At 45.5% G+C, this 15,554-nt stretch overlaps 1 protein-coding gene and 1 long non-coding RNA gene across 8 annotated transcripts in view; one reads left to right on the forward strand and one right to left on the reverse strand.

Annotated features, from left to right (window-relative positions):
• Nucleotides 1-15,554, reverse strand: part of ERAP1 (endoplasmic reticulum aminopeptidase 1) — a 178,637-nt gene that overhangs the window by 59,863 nt on the left and 103,220 nt on the right. The window lies entirely within an intron of this gene.
• LOC138845145 (uncharacterized) overlaps nucleotides 1-15,554 on the forward strand; it is a 33,094-nt gene that overhangs the window by 5,778 nt on the left and 11,762 nt on the right. For 3 of the 4 annotated variants that reach the window (XR_016220541.1, XR_016220543.1, XR_016220544.1), the window contains one exon: nucleotides 6,546-8,368. This is a non-coding gene — a long non-coding RNA (uncharacterized LOC138845145). Of the gene's footprint in view, nucleotides 1-6,545; nucleotides 8,369-11,762; nucleotides 11,879-15,554 lie in introns of those variants that run through there. The other variant, XR_016220542.1, reaches the window with a different exon arrangement.

A 15,554-nucleotide genomic window follows, 5' to 3' on the forward strand; every position in this document is an offset into this window, starting at 1 on the left:
TTTAAATAGTAATAATTCATCAGTAGATGTGTAGGTAGGGAAGGGAGATAGCTGAATTAGGTGACCTCCAAATCTTGATCATGCACCTGGTCTCATTAGCTCCAAGGGTTACTCTGTAAGTTTTGTTCTTCCAAGCAGAGACTTTCGTTGAAGTAGCTGACTGCGCTACCAGACACCCTTAGTAGCCCATGCAATGTCCATTCACTTCTAACAGATCGTGCTAACAGACCCTGATTCTGTTTGGGTGTATCTCAGAAAAATACCTAGATAAAGATACACAGGCCCCATTGCAAGTGCAGCATTATTCTGTTCCACTCACTGAAGAAAGTAGAAGCTGCTTGGTAGAAGCTTTGCTTTTTAAACAAGCAGCTGGAATCCATGGTTGCCCTTTAGTCTCCACCCTTCTTTGGCTCACATAGATCACCTGGAGGTGCAGCCGGCATCTTATAGCCATGAAGATGGCATCCACTAAGGATTCCTGAACAGGAAGATAGAAGTTTGGGTCCCAGTATTGCCACCCAAGCCCCCACCTACAGACATCTTGGTTCATGAGGAAAATAAATACCTTACTATTTAGGCTGGCACCGCGGCTCACGAGGCTAATCCTCTGCCTGCGGTGCCGGCACTCCGGGTTTTAGTCCCCGTTGGGGCGCCGGATTCTGTCCCAGTTGCTCCTCTTCCAGTCCAGCTCTCTGGTGTGGCCCAGGAGTGCAGTGGAGGATGGCCCAAGTTCTTGGGCCCTGCACCCTCATGGAGACCAGGAGGAAGCACCTGGCTCCTGGCTTCAGATCGGTGCAGTGTGCCGACCGAGGCGGCCATTTACGGGGGTGAACCAACAGAAAGAAGACTTTTCTCTCTGTCTCTCTCTTTCTAACTCTGCCTATCAAAAAAAAAAAAATACCTTACTATTTAAGAAACTATAGTTGGGCTTCTGGTACAATTAGCTAATCCTGACAGATACTGAAATGTGGAACAAAGCAGAAAGATCAGATAGCAAGAAGTGAAGTGGAAGATGTTCCTCATGGTTTCTGCCTCTAGGCCATCATTCTAACTCCACCCTTTACCTGTCAATCCAGTATGACCTCTTTCCCGTGATGCACCTGTGTATCTGGGAACAGGAAGGAGGAGACAACATAATGGCCAAATGGAAGTTAAACTCCAGTGGAGGGACCAGGAAGCCCAGAAAGCTGTATGTTCACTGAACACCGCCCAGACTCCACACCACTCGCATATTCAGTTAGCCTGCCACCCCCTACTCCATCAGTGATGGTTACACATGGGAATGCCTTTCTTCTTTTTGGCTTCCGGACCTGGCTTATGGGCCCTTCTCTGGCCTCTGCCCATGCTCTGTCCTCGCAGGCAACTCTCTCTGGCCCATTCATGACAGCTATCTCTTGTGTGAACATATGTTCACTCTCTCTTTTAAATAAATACTTTTCTCACTGTGCACTGTTTGTATGCCTCTGCTTTGAATTCTAATCTCTGTGGGGGCAAGAACTTGGAATAAAAATTGAGATATTTATGCCCATAACAATACCCTTATAGACCAAGCCATAAAAAGCTGAATCATTTGGATCTTGTGCTATAACTTTTTTTCAAGTGACTGCAATCGCCATGGTGTTTTCCAGGAGGATTTCTTCATCATTTTCTACCACTTTGTGTGAGGAAATGACCCATTCCCTTCCCTCGGAGGAAATGGTGTCTCTTATTCTGAATTGTATTTGTTATCTATTGTTGTGTATCAATAATACCACAAATTTGGTTACCAGTGGCTGGGAGTGGGGTGGGATTGGGTTAGATGGGAGGAGTGGGCTCCAAAGATCTATTGCACTGCACGTTGACTACAGTTAATGATGATGCATTGTGTGCTTGCAAATTGCTGGGATTCTAGCTTTTAAGTGCTCTCCCTGCATAAAAGACAGAAGTATGTATTGTAATGCATGTGTTAATCATTTGATGTACCCATTCTACATTATATACATATTTCAGAAGATCATGTTGTATACTGCAAATATAAAATCTAATTGTTACTGGTCAACTAAAATACATTTTAAAATAAGAATCTTTTCTATTACAATCATAAACTCAGAAGCTTAAAACAAAACACTATCTCACAGTTGCTGTGAGTTGGGAATCTGGACATGGCTGAGTGGGATTCTCTGCTTCAGGGTCTCGTAAAGCCAACGTCAAGGAGAGGACTGGGGCTGCCATCTCATCTAGGCCTGCCTTGCGGGAAGAACCTCCTTTCCAGCTCATGTAGTTGTCTCAGTGTGTAGTTCCTTGTTGGTTAGGATTGAGGACCTCAGTTTTTGCAGGATGTTGGCGGGAGGCCACCCTGAGATGTGGCCAGGTCCTTGTTGTAGAGGTGAGTCACAGGTGCCCCACCTGCTCCCAGAGAGGAGATTGTGCAAGAGCATCGCACAGGTGGCAAGGGTCATGAGGACGTATGGATTCTGCTTGCATGCTAATGTCCCCGTACGTTGAAAGAATTTCTGTCCTCATGACCACAGGACTTGGACAGTCTCTGTCCTTAATGGGGAATAGATGTACATCAGAAAACCACTGTGGACAAATCACTTGGGAGAAACTAGGGAGGGGGTAGACTCTGGAGACTAGAGAGATTTGGTTCCTCATTGAACTAAAAGGAGAGACTATCTCTCAATTAAGGAAATTTTAATAAGTTAATCCTAGCCAAAAGTTTTCACTTGTGGAAAATGAGTCAGCGTCTGATTTCAAACTTAGTAGAAAGATGGCCTCTGATGTGACTTGATGAAGAACTCAAGGCCCAGTGACTGGATTTGAAGTACTTGTTCAAGTAGAAGATCAAAGGAAAGGGAAAAAAGTAGACTTATTGCAGAATAGAGACGATCACATAAGCTCAAAGTCGAGGAGACTGTCAAGAGAGAGCGAAAGGAAGAGGGGACTTTGGGCTGGAGGCAGAGCAAGACCTGAGACGGCCAGGTGGCACAGGGAAGCACTGCACACCTGCGTGGCTATCTGGCCCCATGCCAGCGAGCCTGGCCTCCCAGACACTCCAAGCACTAAGGGCTCTGGGGCAGGCCCAACCCATAGGAACCTCAGGACAGAAGTCTGAGGATCTCTGGTTCGTTGTCCACTACCCAACTGCTAACCCAGTCGGACTAAGAGGAGGGAGAGACCCCGACTGAGTAGCTGGGCCAGCCAAAGTGAGAATCCTGGGCTTTTGTGTTTCCGTAGCATTGGATTAGACCTGCTTTTTCCATTAGTTTTTCTCGTTTAGCCATCTGATGGTTTCCATTACTAAAGGATGAAACTAGCAGAAATCCTAATATAGTAAAGAAAAAAAAGTATCTTATTTAATTTCTCTTAAATGCACCCCAACTATTGGAGTGTTTGTGTTTTCTTCCCCTTCCTGTGGTAACTTATTCATAGACGAGGTAAATAAATCAAAGCAAAGGAATACATTAAAATAACTTAAGAAACCTGTTTTTAAAAAAGATTCGTGTAACCCACTCTGAGAAGCTCTGATGCCAAAGATACTGAGTTATAGGTCGATCAATCAATAGTTAGACAAAGAGATAGAAAAGAAACTTCAGGGTAAGGATAAGATTTTTTTTAACAAACAAATTATTTTATCACCGCTGCACTGAAGGCAAAGGAGATTTCCCACACTTCAACCATAAGAACAAGTGAACCTCCAACAGGCAGCCACCAAACAGGGCAGCACTGTAGCATAGTGGGTTAAGCCACCTCATGCAACACCAGCTCCCCCATCTGAGCACCAGTTTAAGTCCTGGCTGCTCTGCCGCCCCCCCCCCTTTCTTTTTCTTTTTTTTTTCTTTTTTGACAGGCAGAGTGGACAGTGAGAGAGACAGAGACAGAGAGAAAGGTCTTCCTTTGCCGTTGGTTCACCCTCCAATGGTTGCCGCGGCCGGCATGCTGCCGCTGGCGCACCGCGCTGATCCGATGGCAGGAGCCAGGTACTGCACTCCCGGGCCACAGCAGAGAGCTGGCCTGGAAGAGGGGCAACCGGGACAGAATCTGGCGCCCTGACCAGGACTAGAACCCAGTGTGCTGGCGCCGCAAGGCAGAGGATTAGCCTAGTGAGCCGCGGCGCCGGCCTGCTCTGCTTTCTATCCAGTTCCCTGCTTGATGACCCGAGTACTTAGGTCCCTGCCACCCCTGTGGAAGACCAGGCTGGAGTTCCTGGCTCATGACTTCAGCCTGGCCCAGCCCTGGCTCTTGTGGCCATCTGGGGAGTAAGATGGAAGATCTTACATCTGGGAGCAGATGGAAGATCTCGTTCTCTCTGTGTGTATGTGTCTCTCCATCTCTCTCTCTCTGATGCTCTACTTTTTTAGTCAATAAATTAATAAAATATTTTTTAAAAAAACTGGGCAGCATCTTCACCAGTTCTAGATCCTGCAAGAACTAATGGCAATGATGTAGATAGAGAAGAAAGGAGAAGGACACAGAACTGGGAGTCAGCTGTGGATGATAACTACCTGGATTAGTCCCTTAATTTCTTTCTGAGCCAGTTAAAAGCTTGAGAACTGCAAGTTTGGGGATTAATATATGGGTACTAGGTGTGGGGAAAGCGCAGAGTATTCACTCTGTGGCTTTTAATCTGTAAATCTGCAGCTGACAAAAGAGAGTAAGGGATCAATAACTATCAGCTGTTTAGAAAGGGCAAACTCTTAAGGAGAAAGACGGCCCACAGAGAGGAGGGCTGTGGCAGCGGGGACAGTTCTGAAAGGGACAGTGAATGCTAAGCTAATAAGGGGCTGAGGGACAGACAACCAGCATGAATCAGGTCTCCCCACTGGCAGAGCCAGGGACCAGGGAAGGCCTGGGCAGCTGGTCAGTTCCAAGATGTGGAGCAGGATAAAGGACGCAGAAGGCATCTCGGGTCGGGGGGAGGGGTTAGTGGAAACCAGCCCAGACACACTGAGCAGCAACAGGTGCTCTCTGGGGATCTAACTAACCACATATTGCTTGGGGACTGGTGCCACCTCCTAATTCACCTGCTCGTTGATGGCAACAAATAATTCCTACCTCACTTTCACTTTTATATTCATGCAATTACAGAGAAGAGAAAAAAAAAAACAGTAAAAAGGCCAGTAATGCTTTAAAAACTCATTTCTATGTTGTATCAGTCAGGGTTCAATAGCAAAAAACATAATCCACCCAAGCTATTTAACCAGAAGAGGATTTATTACGGGCTATTACTTGACTTACATAATCATTGGGAAGGCTTACAAAGCACACTAAATTGAGCTTCCAGGAGCAAATCCCCAAGCCACAAAGCACAAGCTGGCCACCAGCAAAGCTGCTTCTGCCCTGACCCAGAAGCCATCTGCTAAACTGGGCTGCAGTTGCTGGCTCCAGGCTGCATCATGCTACGTTACACACTGCAATCTGTCCCAGCAAAGCAAGTGCCTCACATGCTGCCCCTCTCTCTCCACTGAATGCCTTTCTAAACCCAAGTCTCCCACCAGCCTTCCTGCCTGGCAGAGCCTGAAGCACGTAGTCTGGAAACACCATGTTTGCTTTCCAGGCTCTACAGGGGGTGGGGATGAGAGATTCTGAACAGGCATCGGAAGAGACACTCAGGGAGCCAATCACAATAGTGTATCAAGCTGAAAACAACTATGTGGCCTGGACCCATTCCGTGTTTCTGCGTGGATAGTGGGGGCCCAAGTACTTGAGCCATCATTTGCTGCTTCCCAGGGTCTGAACAGGTTGAGAAAGAGTATGACTAGAATTAATTACTTCTTTTTTTTACAATTTACTTATTTATTTGAAAACTAGAATGACAGAGAGAGAGAGAGAAAGAGAAAGAGATTTTCCATCACTGGTCCACTCTCTGTCTGCGATGGTCAGGGCTGTCCCAGGCTGAAGCCAGGAGCCTGGAAATCCATCTGGGTCTCCCACATGGGTAGCAGGGACCTGAGCACTTGGGTCATCCTCCACTGCCTTCCCAGGCATTTAAGCAGGGAGCTGGCTTAGAAATAGAACAGCTGGCACTAGAACCAGCGCTCCAATATGGGATACTGGCATTGCATGCAATGCTGGCATGGCACCGGTGATTATCTAGCCATAGGCACTGCCTGTGTATCAGGGGGTCTATCCAGGTCATGGGTTTCCTCTGGCTACCATGGAAACACCATACTTCAGACTCCATACCCATTAGGGACTCACACATCTTAGGACCCAGAATCCATCATTTCTAGGACTTTCCTTTTGGATCATGGTGCTTCCCAGGGACACTGCTGCTCTGACCCCTTCTGTCTCTGGGGCTCACAGGCCTTCACCTCACCCAGAGCTGACTGGGAAGAAGAAAAAACTCCTCTTGCTACTTTCCTTCTCCTCTGCCACTCTGCCACCAAAGGATTAACTTTTTACCATATTCAGGAGACAATATTGTTTTCTAGCAACTTCTGCATTTAGATTATATGTTTGACCCTAAAAGAAAGAATATAAGACCTCCCAAATCTGCTTGACATAGGGAAATGAATAATGTAGAGAGAAAAACAAATTAATTTTTCCTGCACCTTCTTCCTCAGGAAGTCTGCATACCCTAGGGAAGCCGCCACCCCTACTTCCCTGTCTAACAAGAGCTGCAGGAGAGGATCCAAGTCTCTATTCTGAAATGGCTGGCCCTGGACAGGAGCTGTCACATACAAAGCACACCTGGCTGTGAGGGCCTCCCTGTCCTGGACGCTCCAAGGCTTAGCCAGCCAGTGTAGGTACCAGGAAAGTTTCTAATTTCTCTTCTTAGAGACATCCCCCTGAAGCGATTCCATCTCGGCACTGGCTCCATCCCACCCAGCGTTTCTTGAATCCAGTAAGCCTCTGCTGAAACCTGCGTGCACCAGATGAGCTGCAAACCTGGACCTGTCTTCCAGCCTCCGTGATTCTCCATGAATGCCTGACCAGTCCTCAGGGCCTTTCTCTCACTACTGCCCTACCCCCACCACACTCTCTCTCTCTCTCTCCCTCTCTCTCTCTCTCTCTTCCTGAGCTCACTCTCCAACTCAGGCAAGCCTCAGCTTTGCCACTGCTAGGTGTGGGTTCCACTTTTTCATGACAAAATTACTATGAATTATGTGAGAACTATATGATATACCTTTGATCCAGCACTCAGATAAAGATGTAAAATATTGTGAATATAATCCAATCACTGACGATTCCCTTCTGAATGCAGTATAGTATACGTGAAATGTCCATCTTTCTCACAATCCATAGGCACTCACTTATTGGCTGTCTTAGGTTTCCCACAATTCCTTGGCACTTTGCTTATTGGCTGTCTTGGATGTCCCATAATTCCTTAGCACTTTTCTTATTGGCTGTCTTGAATTTGTTTTACCCTACTAGGGGTGGGGAACCTTTTTATCTGCCAAGGGCCACTTGGATATTTATAACATCATTTGTGGGTCATTCAAATTGAGCAACTTACAAATAGCCTGCAATAGAGTTATTGGATTTCAAGGCAACCTTAGGTTGCCTTGGCAGGACCAGGCCAAATGATTTCATGCGCCCTATACAGCCTACAGTCTTCCTGTGGCTCTAGTATCCTGCTTAAGTTAGTTCCTCACCACGTGTTCCAACAGGCGATCCATTGACCTATTTTGCAGATTTGGAGAAGTCCTTTCCTTGGCAGTCAGCATTTTGGGAACCAATGGGAGGGTGCTGCCACCCTGGGATGCCGAACACAGCTCAGGAGCAGTCAGCTGCTGCAGTGTCTCTGCTTCCAGGCTGCAGTTACTAAAGTTGGCACTGCTGGGCTGGCTCCCTTTGCTTGAGGGATGAGCAACCGTCTCCTTCCCCTTTCCTACCTTGACCAGCTGTAGGAGGTGAAGGGGGAGATTCAGAGAAGGGTTGAGTGCAGTCCCGTGGAGCATGGAGCAGGATGTGGCACCAAGTTTTGTTCCTGCCCAAGCCTGTTATTAGTTCTAAATGGGTCAGCATGCTGTATACCAATGCCTCTCGTGGCTGTGGAATGGCAGGCAGTCTTGCTGGCCTTCGTAATTGTGTTTAAGAATTAATATGAGAGGCTGGCATTGGGGAGTAGAGGGTTAAGTCACCATCTGCAATGTTGGCATCGCATATGAGCTCTGCTTCGAGTCTCAGCTGCTCCACTTCTGATCCAGCTCTCTGCTAATATGCTTGGGAAGGCAGCAGAGGACGGCCTTAGTGCCTGGGCCCCTGCACCCATGTGGGAGACCTAGAAGAAGCTCCTGGATCCTGGCTTCGGATTGGCCCAGCTCCAGCCATTGCAACCATTTGGGGAGTGAAACAGAGGATAGAAGAACTTTCTCTCTGTCTCTCCCTCTCTCTGTCTGTAACTCTGTATTGCAAATAAATAAATAAAATCTTTAATAAAAAATTTTCTACTTATTTGGTCATTGGCCAGTCTTCTCAGCTTATTTGTAAGTTCTATGAGGCCAGAACTTGTATCCCTCTTTTTCTAAGCCCTGCTTTCTCTGCACCACACAAATTCTTCTTAAAGAAAAAAAAGATGTATTTATTTGAAAGGGGGCAAGTGAGAGAGCTCATCCATTTGCTGGTTCACTCCCCTGAACAGCTGCAATGGCCAGGGCTGAGCCAGGCTGAAGCCAGGAGCCAGGATCTTCATTCAGGTCTCCCACATGAGTGCAGGGGTCCAGGCACTTGGGCCATCTTCTGCTGCTTTCCCAGGCACATTAGCAGGGAGCTGGATTGGGAATGGAGCAGGCAGGATTGGAATTTTTGCTCCAATATGGGATGCCTGCATACAGCTGCTTAACCTGCTATGTCACAACGATGGCCCCAGCACCCCAGAAATTCCGATAGGTTGTATTTTCATTTTAATTTAGTTCTTAATATTTTTTTACTTTTCCAATGTCTTTGACCTGTGTGTTATCTAGAAGTGTGTTTTTTTAGTTGTCCAATATTTTGAGATTTATAGCTATCTTCTGTTACTGCTTTCTAGTTTAATTCCATTGGTCTGAGAGCATCCTTTGTAGAATATCTATTCTTTTAAATTTATCCAAGTGTATTTTATTGTCCATAATATTGTCTTTTTTAAGAAAATACTTTATGTGTACCAGAGGAATGTGTATGTCCTACTTTTGTTAGATGAATATTCTGTAAGTATCAATTAGACCCATTCGACTGATAGTCATATCCTTTCACCATTGAGTTTTCAGGATTTAACAAAGAACTTGGGCCTTTAGAATGTGCTTCATAAATGTTTGTTGAACAAAATGAGGGAGGGTAAGCAAGAGAAAGGGAGAATGGGTGCAGAGATCTTACACAATACTCTGCTGATCAAAAGTTTTAAATACTTTACTATGAGCTACACAGTATACATTAGCTGTCATTCCTCCAACTTGGTAGTAATATTTCACAATTTATTGATTCTCTTTCTTCTATGTACCATACACTATTATTTTATGTACCACTGTACAAAAAAAATAAACACCAAAAATAGATTCATGAGATGCCATCAATGTCAAAGATATTTAAATATGAAAACAAATTTGAGCCACGGAGTTAATGAAATATTGTTGTCAGCTAAAGTTTGTCTGACTTGCTGGATGGACCCATAGCTGTCCCTTGTGTATCTCTGGAACCAAGGCAGCCTGTGGCAAGCACACTCAACAGCTTTTTGTTATTTGTTTTGTTGCTCATTCAGCCCCACCAGCCTGACTTTCTTCAGTTCCCATCCTTTAAGTCACTTTTGCTCTAACGCTGTTGGTGCTCTGAGTGGCCAGTGATTTTCATTTCCCTTGAAATGTATTTGCTCCGTGAAAATCTGATTCCTCGTCACTTTTCTCATGACCTTGCTGGAGGCTGTCAGCTGTGGGACAGCTAAATATGTGCTCCTGAGGCCACTGTGAGAAATGGACGCCACCACCTTCCCACGGTCCCCACGCTCTCCACACAAGCGCCTTGACCCCAGTGAGTCTACCATTGTGGTTGTGCGTGCCGAGGCAAAGCAGAGAGGAAGAGAATTTAGGCAAGAAAGGGCTTTTGAAAGCTCCAACTAATTCTAATTTCTGGCTTTCTAATTTTTGGCTGTTCAATTCATAGAACTGATTTTTCCTTAACTTTATTTTTTATACTTATTTAGGAAAAGCAAAAATAAAACCTGTTCATTTGAAATAGAACCTCTTTGAAAGAGGAATTGCAAAGGATGTCATGGTAGATGAATTTAGTCAGCTGAGTTCAGACAGGATGGTAGTTTAAAAACAAGAGTTTTTTAAAAATTTATTTAAGAGGATTGCAGACTGACATACAGAAAGAGGACCCATCTACTGGTTCACTCCCCAAAAGCTTGAAACATTTGGTGGGGGGGTACTGAAGCAAAGAACCAGGAACTTGGCCAGCGCCGCAGCTCACTAGGCTAATCCTCCGCCTTGCGGCACCAGCACACCGGGTTCTAGTCCCGGTCGGGGCGCCGGATTCTGTCCCGGTTGCCCCTCTTCCAGGCCAGCTCTCTGCTGTGGCCAGGGAGTGCAGTGGAAGATGGCCCAAGTGCTTGGGCCCTGCACCCCATGGGAGACCAGGAGAAGTACCTGGCTCCTGCCATCAGATCAGCGCGGTGCGCCAGCCGCAGCATGCTGGCCGCGGTGGCCATTGGAGGGTGAACCAATGGCAAAGGAAGACCTTTCTCTCTGTCTCTCTCTCCCTGTCCACTCTGCCTGTCAAAAAAAAAAAAAAAAAAAAAAAAAAAAAAAAAAAAGGAACCAGGAGCTCAATCCAGGTCTCCCACACGGATGGGAGGAGTTCAATTACTTGAGCCGTCACCTGCTGCCTCCCAGGGTGCCACATTAGCAGGAAGCTGGAGAATTGAAGATGAATACTCCAGTGTGGGATAGGGGCATCTCAACTGGCATTTTAAGCACTAGTTTAAATGCCTACTTCACAATAATGGGGTTTTAAACATGTGAACTGACTGTGCATTCTCCACTGAGCCTGCACAGCATTCCCTAACCAGTGATTGCAGAAGATACAAATATTCCTAATTACCCACTGGAGCCTTGAAAGCATCTGAACTTTGAGCCCTGCCATGAATGGTGTGGTTATTCTGCAGGACACACTCCAGCTTACCTTCTCCTTCATCCTGTTACTCTCATTTTTGAAATTAATGGGGCGGGGGGCGGGGAGGAGAGCTGGTGCTGCGGCATGGCAGGTAAAACCGCCACATACAGTGCCGGCATCCCATATGGGCACCAGTTCAGGTCCCGGCTGCCCCACTTCCAATTCAGCTTTCTGCTGTGGCCTGGGAAAGCAATAGAAGTCCTTGGGCCCCTACACCTGTGTAGGAGACCCAGAAGCAGCTCCTGGCTCCTGGCTTCATATCAGCCCAGCTCTGGCCATTGCGGCCATTTGGGGAGTGAACCAGCAGATGGAAGACTTCTCTCTCTTCTTTGCCTCTCCCCCTCTGTAAAACTGAATTTCAAGTAAATAAATTTTCAAAAAAAAAATTAATGGGCTGTTAGAGATGGGTCAGTTACTCTGACTGTAAAGGATACTATACAATGAAATTGAAATAAACTAACTATGGATCTGCTTATTAGATATACTTATTGGACCAGGGAATAGCTATTAGAATAGCCCCAGCCTCTACTGTACAAGTTTCAGATATCATAGTGTTTATAAGACAGTATTACAAAGGGAAGGAGGGATAAGCAGAATTTTTTTTGATTGCCACCTGTTAACACTGGAAATCACATCAAGAATTTGGGGGCCTGGACCTCTCCTTTGGATCTGAGCTCTCACTCATTTCCTTGCAGATACATTTTTTGTCCATTTTGGCTTGAATTTTAATGAAGCAAAGGGAAGGTGGAGTTGGGTGGAATTCTGGAGACTGGAGTGGCTGTGGTGAGGCTTGAAGTTCATGGCCATGAGGGTGGGTGTATGGGAGTGGGTATTCTTCCTCTCCTTTCTAGAAAGCTAACTGGAGGGAGGAGACAAGTGACAAGCAAGGTAAAAGCAGCATGGAAATGCTTCCCTCTGTTCAAGAAATGAAAGTATAGAAATGTTTTCTGGAAGGTGCTGCTTTGGATCTTACAATAGTAGTTTCCACCTCACTTTTTCCCTCCATTTCACATTTGTCCTACGCCTGCAAGTTCCCAGATGCATATCTGAAGAACACTGAGACCCATGTGCTGGCGGAAACTCCATGGGGGTAATAGGCAATATGTGGATTCTGAAACACTGAGTGTTGGTTTTTCTACTGGACTAGTTTAAAGTCAGATTTAATGGGTTCCATTATTTTCCAAATAAGACTCTTCAAGCCCCAGACTAAGTGATTCAAAGCTACTGTGATAAACTAAGCCTGCTGGAAATGAACCACACTCATCTTGTAAATGATTTTAAATTGTAGCCCACTATTCTCCTAACACTGACACAAAAGTAAAAAACTTACTATATGTATGAAGAACAAAGCTACTGAAAACATAGACATCATATCTGCTGCTTCTTGTGCCTTCTTATTTTCTGTCTATTACAGGGACAGCCCTTTAATTCATAAGCCTTTTAATGGTCATTACATTTTTTTTTTTTTTTTGGACAGGCAGAATGGACAGTGAGAGAGACAGAGAGAAAGGTCTTCCTTTGCCATTGGTTTACCCTCCAATGGCCGCCGCACTGTGGCGGCACACCGTGCTGATCTGAAGCCAGGAGCCAGGTGCTTCTCCTGGTCTCCCATGGGGTGCAGGGCCCAAGCACTTGGGCCATCCTCCACTGCACTCCCGGGCCACAGCAGAGAGCTGGCCTGGAAGAGGGGCAACCGGGACAGAATCCGGCGCCCCAACCGGGACTAGAACCCGGGGTGCCGGCACCGCTAGGTGGAGGATTAGCCTATTGAGCCGCGGCGCCGGCCTGGTCATTACATTTTAATTATGATTCAAAAATAAAGATTGATACATTTTGAAAAGTTTTCATTCCAACTACCAAATGTAAACTGGTTTAAATATATAAAAGGTTCTAGATTCAGTGTAACTATATGTTATTAATAATTATTTATTTTCATTTTACTTGAAAAGCAGAGAGAGAAGCATCTTCGATCTATTGTCTCACTCCCGAAATGGCTACAATAGCCAGCACTGGGTCAGGCTGAAGCCAGGAACCCGGAACTCCATCCAGAGTATCCCATGTGGGTGGCTGGGATCTAAGTACTAGAGCCATCACCTTTACCTTCCCAGAATGCACATTGGCAGAAAGCTGGCATGGAGGCAGAGCCAGGACTTGAGCCCAGGTACTATATGTGGGATGTGGGCATCTCAAGGGCATTTTGACTGCTGCATCAAATGCTCTCTCCAATACAGTGCACCATTGCCTCCCCCGAGCCTTATCTGTGGTTGTGCTTTCTATAGTTTTAGTTACCTGTCTGAACATACCGCCAGGAAAATTCCAGAAATAAACAATGCAGAAGTTTTAACTTGCTCACTATTCCAAGTCACCTGATGAGATCGCGCACTGTCCTGCTGTTCCACACAGGATGTGAATCAGCACGTCCACAACGTACATCCTTCCTGCCCGTGAGTCTTTAGTAAACGTCTAGGTTATCAGATTATCTGTGTCCACATCACAGGGCTGTGCTCAAGGAACCCAAAGTAGGTGGCACCAACGAGAAGCCACAAAGTGCTTCCTTTAAGTGAAAAGGTGAAAATACAGCAAGCTACTTTGAGATGGAGGGAAGGAAAGACCACGGTAATGCTATTCCTGTTGTTGGAAATCGTTGCTGTGCCTAATTTACAAATTAAACCTAGTCCTCAGTATTTAGGCACAGGAAACAATGTATGAATATAGGAATGAGTATTAGCCACATTTTTAAGTACCCATTGGGGATCTTGGAATGTATCCCCTATGGATAAAGGAGAAAAACTGTAACAACATTTATAGGACACTTAGAAGCTACCATTCTCTCCAATACTAAATTCTGGATCATAAACATTATGTGTTCAGAGGAAAAATGAAACAAGTGAGAATCCACGACACTGGAGGGGTGGAATTTCCTGTACCCCTGAAAAAAATATGTGTTTTGTAAGAGCAGGTCCACCATTGATGCCATTTTGCCACACGCCCTGTCTTCCTGGAAGACACCTGTCTTCCTGGAAGGATACCCAACTCTACAGGATCATTGGTTAAAGAGCAAGGGAGACCTCCAGAGCCAACCTTCTGTGTGGGAGGGGAGCCATACTGAGCACACCCCCCGTGGATGAAAGGACTCCTTCCTGCTTTGGAACTTGCTAGATTTCAACCATCTTAGACACCTGTTGGGGGTCATTTTGGGGAAAGCCAATGAGCTTCAGAAAAAAAAAAATCAAAATTTTAAGACACTGCAATCAAAATTAATTTCATAATATTCTCAACAGTATTCTTCTCCATGACATCTTAGTTCTTTCTTTCAGAACTAAAAATGCGGCCGGCGCCGCGGCTCACTAGGCTAATCCTCTGCCTGTGGCGCTGGCACACTTGGTTCTAGTCCCGGTCGGGGCACCGGATTCTGTCCCAGTTGCCCCTCTTCCGGGCCAGCTCTCTGCTGTGGCCCAGGAGTACAGTAGAGGATGGCCCAGGTCCTTGGGCCCTGCACCATATGGGAGACCAGGAGAAGCACCTGGCTCCTGGCTTCAGATCAGCGTGGTGCGCCGGCTGCAGTGCTCTGGCCACGGCGGCCATTAGGAGGGTGAACCAATAGCAAAGGAAGACCTTTCTCTCTGTCTCTCTCTCTCACTGTCCACTCTGCCTGTCAATAAATAAATAAATAAATAAATAAATTTAAAATAAAAGAACTAAAAATGCAGCATACTCTATAAGGCTCCATCACAAATAACTCACATATGTGTACAGATAGGACTGACCTAATAGATTCCTTGGGTTTTCTATATGACTAATAAAAGTTAATGGATTTCCAAAATGTAACTTGAAGTTACTGACAAGATTGATTGCATCCCACCATGAGTACTACTGAATGCTGACTTGTTTTGAATTTTACTGGATCCAAGAATGCCCTTATAAAGGGCATTGAAAGTATCGCACATACTCTCCTAGCAACAAATGACCTTGTCATTTCTGCAGCCTACATTAAGATCTCCTGATTGAATTCTCCCCATCCACTGTGGTCTTTTGATCTCCTCTAACCCAACGACACTAACCATTTTAGATTCCGTGAATGCAGACATCATCATGCATAAAGAAATTCCCTATGCTGACATAACCTTCAGCTCAGTATTGAATTAGGGAGAATACAGGAAGCTGACTAACACAATTACTCTATGTGGCTTAGTTTCCTTTAGGGCAAACTACCTTCCAAATTAATGATAATTCATTTTTAAATTTTTAATGATTTTTGTAAGCATTCTTAGACTACATAACAGACCACAAACACAAAGAGAACAAAGGGATATGCACAGGTAAATAAACATCTCTTATAAGTGGACATGCTATTCTCTCTCAGCAGGTATAAACAGTAAACCATTGTGGACAACAAAATGTTAGTAGCTTAGATGGAAAGTGTGGGACTTCTCTTCCGGTAATGGTGAACTAGGTAAACATAGGCTTACCCAGAGCTAGTGACCGTG

The sequence above is a fragment of the Oryctolagus cuniculus genome, chromosome 14 (genome assembly GCF_051225735.1).
Source record: "Oryctolagus cuniculus isolate XC-2025 breed Fujian yellow rabbit chromosome 14, ASM5122573v1, whole genome shotgun sequence".
In the NCBI taxonomy this organism is placed as follows: domain Eukaryota; kingdom Metazoa; phylum Chordata; class Mammalia; order Lagomorpha; family Leporidae; genus Oryctolagus; species Oryctolagus cuniculus.